Genomic DNA, 10,242 nt, shown 5'->3' on the forward strand with positions numbered 1-10,242 from the left:
ACTCGAAAATGAATTTTGGTGACTATCGAATCAATTAAAAAGAGTATAAATTGCAGTTGATTTTAATCGATTTGATTGTCAAAAAAAGTCCATCATTCAGTGCATAAAAATAACTAGATTGCTGATCTGTAGAATTCATTTTCAATAATTGATTTCAATCTTAGTTTTGCCAATGCGTGAAATCAATTTCATTTCATCAAGGGCTGAAATAAATAGCGGATTTAGGGGGCAAAACAGAAGGAGTTACGCTCTCTATCTCAAGGAATCAAACCTCGGCCGACCCAAAGTGTCCCCCTTTGATACTTTTTTAAGATAACCATTTTTGGCTGACCATTTTGTCTCTAAAGTTTTTCGAGAGGCGCTTTTTGCGCCAATACATACTAAAGTTGAAGGGAAGCACACGCCAAAAAAAAACAATTTTTTTGGTCAACATTTTCAAAAGAGTACCTTGAACGCTTATCTTTGGCCGTTTTTTTCAAAAATTAGTCTGCTGTGCACAAAAAAATTCGTGAAAATTGGGTCGCTATACTAATTTGAGGGAGCACAGAAAACTCTGCCCCACCTGCCTCTTGAGAATGTCCTAGATCCACCCTGGCTGAAATGTCAGTAGACTTAGAAATTGATTGCTTTTGAGATTGCCTGTTTAACTTTTTGTTCTCGTCTGTTTAGGATAAGATTGGGATTTGTAATATCGTGACTTTTGTACCCAATTGTGACTATTCTAGCCCATTTTCGATAATATTCAACAGTTTATCTCGTCAAAAAAGTTCTTCATCAATTTCTCTTGCCATTCTAGCGTGTTTGATTCCCAGGCTTGAATCTACTTAACCATTCCCCCCCCATTTAGGAAAAGGGGGGTAATTGTTAAGTAGGTTAAATTAGTCGAATTTTAAGCAATCAGAAAATAGCAAAATTCGAAATTTACTTAGAACGCTCTAGTTCTATTTTACTCCTTTTTGAGGAGGGGCAATTCTTTAATAGATATCGGGCGATTGTTAAGTTGATCCTCATTTTCATTACTTCATGCCTAAAAATTTGATGAAATCGCAATGAAATTGTTGCTTTTTTATCTTTTACCCAAATTTGTTCGACAATTCATTGTTTGAAATATTTTTGATTCCTGTTTTGACTTAGCATCTATCAGGTGTATTTAGTACAATAGGTTCTCTTTAAAAAATGGACCGACCAAGAAAGCTCGCACGGTTCAAGATTTTGCTAAAGATGGTGAACTACAAATACCTATATAAATTCATTAGTTTTCAAGATTTCAACGCTCGCTTTTTTCTTGCATTCTTCAGCCAGGGCGAAAATTTAAGCTGGATTTTTTTTCACGGAATGTCATTGTTCCGACTTTCCTTACGAAAGTAACGAAATAGTTGTGCTCGAGGTGGTTTTTTTATTCAGACAAATTTCGATTTTTTACCTAGCCATACAAGAATTATTGTTGCCCTGAGCTTGAATTTTAAAAAATATTTCACCTGTTATCAGTTTTTTGTAAACTTTTTCGTAAAGGCCAATTTGGGACAATTAACGTGCGATATACTTCAAGCTATTAATGCGTACGCGGAAATTTAATCCGAATGAGAAATCGTTCCAAATTTGTTGAGGGCAGCTTATTTGCCATAATTAATTTGTCACTAGGAGCCAAACCTACCACTTTCTCTTGTATATGGCATGTGGGGGATGATTTTCTCAAAAAATCTCAAATTAAAAAAAATTGGGTACATCGTATAACATTCAATTTTTTTTTTAATTTCTGCTCCTAGATCTTAAAAAGCAGTCGGAACAATCAGGGCTTCTCATCTTTGTTTTTGTACCAACTTTCGTGACGAACATTACGGAAGTTTTCTCGGGGGGGGGGGGGGGTGCTTTTCTGTTTCTTAGACAAATTTCGACTTTTTAACTAGCCCAACTTGGCTACGACTTTTCGGCCAACTTTTTCTGTATCATTCAAAAAGTAATGTTGTCTTGAGCTTAAGTTTCGCAAAATATATATAATTCACATAAGATTTTTTTTTAAGTTTGAGGGGTTTAAAAGTTGCCATTTTGATCAATTTGGGACAATTAACGCGCGATATATTTCGCGCTATTAACGCGTAATCGTATTTTTTGGTTGAAGAAAGCTTATTTGCCGTAATCGATTTGTCATTGGGAGCGAAATTTATCACTTTCTACCTTATATAGCGTGGGAGGATGGTTTTCACAAAAAATCTCAAATAAAAAAAAATTTGTTTCATTTTTTACAGTTAATTTTTATGCTGTTACTGCCTTATAGATCTTAAAAGGCAGTCTAAGCATTCAAGGTTTCTCCCTGATACGAACACTCTTGGTCATTCTTTCCTTTACTTTGACTTTGATCAGTTTCTGTACTTCGCTTTATTTTTCTACTTCTCTACCAGACTTTCTACTTCAGCATTCCTAACATTGTATTTCATAACGGTTTTTTGCGATGACTGTAGCGAAGAGTCAAAACCATCTGGAACAAGATATATAGAACTATAACTGCGAGAATTTGGAGAACTTGGATGCAACTTTGAAAGAAAAACAAACGCAAAATGGTACAGTAAAACGTATCGATTTTTGAAATCTACTCGCTTAAACATTTTTGATATAACAATGGTCTATTTATCGATGCTTCAAAAAATACGGCAACATCAAGGTTTAGAAGGATTTCATGCAGAGTGAATACAAATTAAAAAAATTTTCAACAAGTGAAAGCAAATCATGCAAAATCGAAACAAAATAAACATATTAATAGTGTCAAAAATCTACGCTGTTTATAAAACCACCCTTTGAAAATGAACTGTGAAAACAACCCTATACGTATTTTTACTGATAACACTTCATCTTACTTCTTCTTAAATGTACCCGGGATGACCGAAACTCCTTATCATACAATTCCCATATATGAGAAACTTCTTGTCATACAATTCCATACAATGCCATACGTACAGAACATTGTATGAAATCTCTATGATAAACATTTTTCCATAAATGAAAATTGTATGATAGATGGTTTTCCATAAAGCAAAAAGTTTGATTTTTTCTTTCTAAATTTATTTCTGAAAAATTTTACGTTGTGTTTGCAGCCGAACACAAGTGACAAAGACCTTGGTTACTCAAAGCACCTAAGGTTGGAGGGTCTTTGCAAATGCATAGAAAACGACCTGAGTTCGGCTGTCTTTCACAATTGATATAACAAAAGCAACAAACTTTTAGTTTTTGGCAAAATTTTTTAATGGTGATTATTTTAAATTTTTGAATTTTCAAATTATCAGACATTGATCAAGGCATACATTAACACCCCATACAAAAGAAATAGGAATTTTCAGCGTTTTTGAAAAAAAAATTTAAGTGAAAAGAAAATAAAAGCCAATTTTATCGTATCCAGGACTACGTTATGCACACAAAATATTAATTTTTGCATGCAAAAAAAAATTTTCGAAAAATTTTTGTTTGCGTACGAAATTCGATTTGGGGTTAAAAAAACAAAAATTTTTTTGGGCCAAATTTTCAAAATAACTTGAAAAATTTTTTGTGTCGCCATCAAAAAAATGCCAGTCATACAATTTCCATATATGGGAATTGCATGATAAGCAGTTTTTTCAAAAAACGAAAACCTCAGTTTTTTATCACCAGACTGTTTTTATTAGAATCAAACAGCCACAGAAATAAGTTTATACCAGTTTTGAACCATTTTTAGAAATTGTATGAAAATTGTATGACAAGCATTTTTCCACACACTTGATGTATGGAATTGTATGATAAGCATTTTCGGTGTATGGAGGTCAACCCGGGTACTCGGAAGCTGCGGTTTCTTTTAACTATGACTTGTGCAACTTATTTACAATGCAATGCAAAATTAGATTTTTTCAATCAATTAAAAAAGTTAAGTTCGCTTTTGATTTTGAATTTTGATGCAGACAAACTTTGTTAATACAACTTCAAATATTAGTTAAATACAAACGCTACATCAAAAATACTATACGGGTAATTCAAGCCTTCTTGCAGCATCCCTCTTGTAGCATCCCAACTAGAATGCAACAAGACTGCTCGTATCAGGGCGAAACCTTGAAAGTTCCGACAGCCTCAAAAGTTTATAGAGTAGTACTAGTTTTAAAAAATGAAATGTAATGAAACTAAATGAAATATATTTCGCTCCTTGTAACGAATCAATAATGGGCTAATGGCTTCCTTGAACCAATTTGCAACGAATTCTAAGGCGGATTAAATCTCCGCTAACGCGTTAATAGTGCAAAATATATCGCGCGTTAATTGTCACAAGATGGCCAAAATGGCAACCTTTGAGCCCATAATCTTACGAAAAATGATCACTGGTGAAATATCTTTTCAAATTTAAGCTCAAGACAACAATATCTTTTGAATGGTATGAAATAATTCCGTCAAAAATGGCTAGTTAAAAAGTCGAAATTTGTCTGAAGAAAAAACCCACCCGAGCACAAATATTCCGTTACTTTCGTATCAAAAGTCGGAACAATAAACGTGGCACTTAGTAAGAAATTTACTGATAGTAAGAAAAATAAAAACTACCTTTCACTATCGCAAACATACAAGTTGCAAATACTTTTGAAACAGATTCGAACTCAACTTAGTCACAGAGAAAAGGTCTCTGAGAGTCATTTTGTTATCGATCAAAAACTTATACGCTCGTATTATTTTCGTAGTTTTTTGTTTTCGTTGTTTTGACAGCCAGCAGGTGAAAAAAATAACTCATTCAGTTTTGCTTATTTTGCAGTCATAGATCTGTCCAAATGCAGAACATTTATGGTAATTTAAGCTTATTTATCATAACTAGGCGCCAAATTTATCACTTTCTCTTGTATATGGCGTGTGGGGTTGATTTTCTCAAAAAATCTCAAATAAAAAAAAAATTGGGTATATTCTATTACATTCAGATTTTTTGTTTTATTACTGCTCCTAGATCTTAAAAGGCAGTCAGAACATTCAAGGCTTCTCTCTCAAACGAGCAGTCATCTTTGCTATTGTACCAATTTTTGTGATGAAAGTTACGGAATTTTTTTCTCGGGGTGCTTTTTTGTTTCTTAGACAAGTTTCGACTTTTTAACTAGCCCAACTTGGCTACGACTTTTTCGGCCAACTTTTTCTGTATCATTCAAAATACAATGTTATCCTGAGCTCAAGTTTTGCAAAATATATATAATTCACATAAGATTTTTTTAAAGTTTGAGGGGTTTAAAAGTTGCCATTTTGATCAATTTGGGACAATTAATGCGCAATATATTTCACGCTATTAACGCGGTAGCGTATTTTATGGTTGAAGAAAGCTTATTTGCCGTAATTTATTGTCATTGGGAGCAAAATTTATCACTTTCTACTTTATATAGCGTGGGAGGATGGTTTTCACAAAAAATCTCAAATAAAAAAAATTTGTTTCAATTTTTTACAGTTAATTTTCTTATGTTTTTTTTGCCTTATAGACCTTAAAAGACACTCTAAACTTCAAGTCTTCTCAAGACAACAATATCATTTCAATGGTATGAACGTGGCTTTTAGTAAGAAATTAACTGATATTAAAAAAAAAGAGAAAACCACCTTTCACTATCGCAAACAGACCGGTTGCAAATACTTTTGAAACAGATTCGAATTCAACTTAGTCATAGAGAAAAGGTCTTTGAGAGTCATTTTGTTGTCGACCAAATACTTATACGCTTGTATTATTTTCGTAGTTTTTCATTTTCGTAGTTTTGACAGCAGGTGAAAAAACTAACCCATTCAGTTTTGCTTTTTTTTTTCCTGCAGTCTTAGATCTGTCCAAATGCACAAAAGTTATGGTAGTTTTTTCTTTAATTATCTTTTCCTGGCTTAAAAATTACGTCTCAACGTGATTTGTAGCGTAGATGTTATACTAAAGTCCTTCTAATGGTTTTTGCTACTATAGCGACACGTAAAAAAAACTTGAAAACCAATTGCGAGTTTTGAAAAAAAAAAGTTCCAGTAATGTTTCATGACAAAACCAGTAAAAGAAAAAGAACAGTATTCTGACAGTACTCTTTTGGTACTGCACTATTACTGTTTTTTTGTTTCACTGCTTTTTTCCTGCAACAGTACTGAAAAAATATATATCCTGACACAGTACTGATTGGTACTGGCAGATCAAACCGGGAAGCTTTCAGCTTACGGAACAAAAAGTAATTTCTTTAGTCTTCCAATTTTTCATGTGCAAAGAAAACAGTTGATTTTGAAAAGCATGATCCGAGTTTGCAATAGTTGGATAAGTTTACTGCGAGTTTTCTTGAGACTAAAAACCAGGCAAAAAGTATATATCGATCAGTTTTTTCCTTCGAGTAACTTAGAAGACACTGAAGTATAAAACTGATACAAACCAAAAACATACACCGCAGTATCAAAACAGTTCTGCCTGTTTGGCTCAAGCCAAGATCAATTTTTATTGAGAAACTCAAAACAAAATCAAAGAAATCTAAAATGACACTAACAATTGGAACCTGATCTAAACTATGTTTTATGATTGGATAAATTAGATATTTTACCACTGTAAAGTATTTAATATTAACCAATCATGATCCATCTAACTAACAACCCACTTATTTGTAAGTGCTGAAGTTACTTGTAATTTCAGCACCAGAGAGATTTGAATTTAACTTAGAAATTAGTTGTCTCTCCAAGAGAACTTCAGCAGCCGCAACAAACCAGTATACCCTAGATCTATTGAGCCTAGCAGAGACTAGTTAAACACCCTGAGACTAGAAAGTATAAGAGTAAGATTAGGATCGGTATTAGACTAAGAAGTTGCACGAATCTATCCGGCCGAAAATAAGATAGCGTGACGAGCAGACGGTGTACCCTATCCGAAATTACTCTATGAGTTAACCACATCGGTCATAACTCATCTGGTGCGACCATAAGTCTCGAATAAGACCTTAATAGCTTAGAATTAACCAAAAATAGATTAGAATTTAGACAAAACATTTTCAAAATGTTATACGATAATAATTTAATCGAAATGTCTCTACGACTCAATAGATCAGAGCCGATATTCCGAACGATAATAGAACTACCCGGAATTGGAAGAAGACCTCGAACAAGAGACGACATACGACAAAGTAGAAACTTACCAAATAGTTTTATGATCGTACGGCAAAAGCCAACACAAACTTTTATATTTAGAATCTTATTAGCAATGAATCTAGATTTTCATCTGCAAACATAAAATTTTGAAGTCAATCTTTATGATCATTTCAGGCGCTAAACAAAATTATTAATATACAATAACGATTGATAAAAAGATCTCAGATCGTTTTCTTAATTTCGGCAGTCTTATATAAAACATGTTTGAAAAATATTTATTGAAAATGAAAATAAAAATTAGTAGCATGACAATAAATTGTTAAAAATCATAAAATCATCTGTTGTTCCAGCTTCATCACCTAAACATAACAGCAATCATAAGCTCACTAATATCATTAAAAAACTAAATCTTTTTCTTAAATAAATTTAAACCAAATTAAACTTAAATTCACTTAATTTTAAAATTAGATCATCAAGGCTTATCCTTGGATCTCAATAAATTTTCTATTTCACTAAAATTAAAACCTGATCATCAAGGCCTATCCTTGGATCAAAAAGAACAATTTTGTTCTCCCCCAACCACTTAACAAGTGGTTGGGGGAGAACAACCACTTCGATTCAGACCTCAAACGTCCTCAAACGTCGATTCACTATCCAACCCTTCCAAAAGACCCAAGACTAATAGAAATTTTTAAGTAAAACTAACCATTCAAATTAGGATAAACAGTGAAGAACTTCGGTTATTCATCCTTCACTTGAACCCTCCTCTTACCAGACCCAAGATAGATCTTAGATTTAGTAAGTTTAAAATAGTACCTAACGAACTACTTGCATTCTAATTATACCTGAACCTTGTGGATCGATTTACTATTCTCCAACCCTTGAACAAAATCACTTCCCCTAAGTAAGATTAAGTAAGTTAACACCTTAGCTTAGACTAGCCACGAGAAAGTAAAAAATCATTCCTCGGAATCGATATACTTTTCTCTCCAACCCTAAATAAAAAGACCCAGGTTAAGCTAACCAAAAAATCGTAAGGACTAACAGTCTAAGAAAATAGAAATACCTAACAACTTTTTGCATCCCTCATCCTAAACCTTATGCCATTCAAAAATCTAGGAAATAAAAAAACAATAGTTTTACACAACTGTGAGATAGATAACAAAAAATACGATCTTGTCATCTCACCTCATACACAAACAGTTGGATACATTAGAACAAAACGACAAACAATAAAAAGAAAAATTATAAACAAACAAAAACAAATCACACGAAAAAATTTTCAAAAAATAGAAACGCATTTTCAGAATCAGAAGCTAGCAATTCAGATGAACTCTACAAATTAAAAGAATCAATTGATAAAAATTGTCCCATTCACGATCAATTATATTTTTCCGATTCAGAAACAACTTCAAATTCATCAAAAAGAGGAAAAAGAAGAATAAAAAAGCAATACAAACACAAACCAGTACACTTGTATAATTGGAATCAACCAATTAGACACATTGATAGTTATATATTAACAGTCATCAAACGAAAAAATGAGCCACACTCAAAGTGACGATAGTCCAGATGACGAAGAGATTTACCCCTTCCTCATAGATGCACCCAATAATAGAGGGCAACATGATTTTTGCAAGAATTTACTCGTAAATTTGTTTGAACCCGGAATCAGTCCATGCAAAGCAGAATTCCCAGATGTAAAATCAAAAGACAAATTATTGAACATTATTTGAAAGATATATGTAACTTAACACAACAATATGGAATCTACACCATAGAATTCAGCACACCAAATACGAATCATCGTAAATACGTAATTCAAACAGATGATCTTGAATTAGAATTTTCAAAAGTATTCTTAGAATATATCAAAAGCATACAATATCAAAATTCACAAAGATCAAACTCTATATTCACTAACGAAGTTTTTGCAATAACGAAGTTTTTGCAAAATAATATTTACCTATATTTCTATATTAGAAAAAACAGAATTTCAAAGTATCTGACCAACTGAAACATCCAAACATACAAAAGTACGACAAGAAATCACATTATTTTCAACTTTTTTACATATAATCAAAGAAAATTTCCCTAAAGACGATGTTTCACAACACACAAAACATGACTTACAAAAAGTTTTGGCATGGTTTATAATAGATTATTTCACACAATATAATTTAGACTTAATTTCACAAGCAAGAAAAAATTTTAGACCTCAAAATCCAAATGATGATACTGCCATTACAGAACAATCAGATTACGTTTGGGACCCTGAATGGTCTCATCCTACAGTTATAAATATCCCACAATCTATTTCAAGTCAAGCAATAAGTACAATATCTTACCACAGAGATTATGTAAAAGTAGTAGCACTAACCATTGATGCAACACCATTAAATTACAATACATTTTTACCTGATACACGAAATAACAGTTTAAATTCGACCGTCATACACAATGAAAACCTTAATGGAACTAGAAATCTTACACAACAAATTATTCAAACACCATCACACTTCATAAATGAAGAAATTGTCCAAACAACAACAACTACACAACAAAATATTTCACCAATACATCCAAATTCAACAACACCAAGAAATACAAATACTTCACTGGCACAAGTAACTTTACAATCAACCGTTAAACCTTCGGTTGCTCCAAAATATTCACATAAGGATTATCAAACATATAGACCCATGACAGTACCATCAAAACCACGAAAAACGTTCACAAGAAACACTTTTGCAGAACACAATTATAATTATGCACATTCGTCAAAAACAAACTACCCCCCACGAAAAAATAATAATCATGTATGTTCTCACTATTAGGATAACCCAATGACAACAACCAACTCAGTAAATTTTCGAACTAATTCACATCCTCCACAGGATCATAGTGAAAATTACCCATTCTTTCAACAAAATAAAAATAAAAAAGCAAGCACCTCATCATACAGATTACTTATCATCTGATGATGATTATTTACAACCAGACATTTTTGCACTATATACCCAAGAATATCGCACGCAAGGATCGCGACGACCTCATACATATATTAGAATTTTTTCTCCAAACCCAACAGATACACGAAATCAACAACCAATACATAAGCCAAATCCAACTAATACACAATCTTTTCAACCGATTCAACCACAAAACCCAATG

This window comes from Symsagittifera roscoffensis, chromosome 9 (assembly GCF_963678635.1).
Source record: "Symsagittifera roscoffensis chromosome 9, txSymRosc1.1, whole genome shotgun sequence".
In the NCBI taxonomy this organism is placed as follows: domain Eukaryota; kingdom Metazoa; phylum Xenacoelomorpha; order Acoela; family Convolutidae; genus Symsagittifera; species Symsagittifera roscoffensis.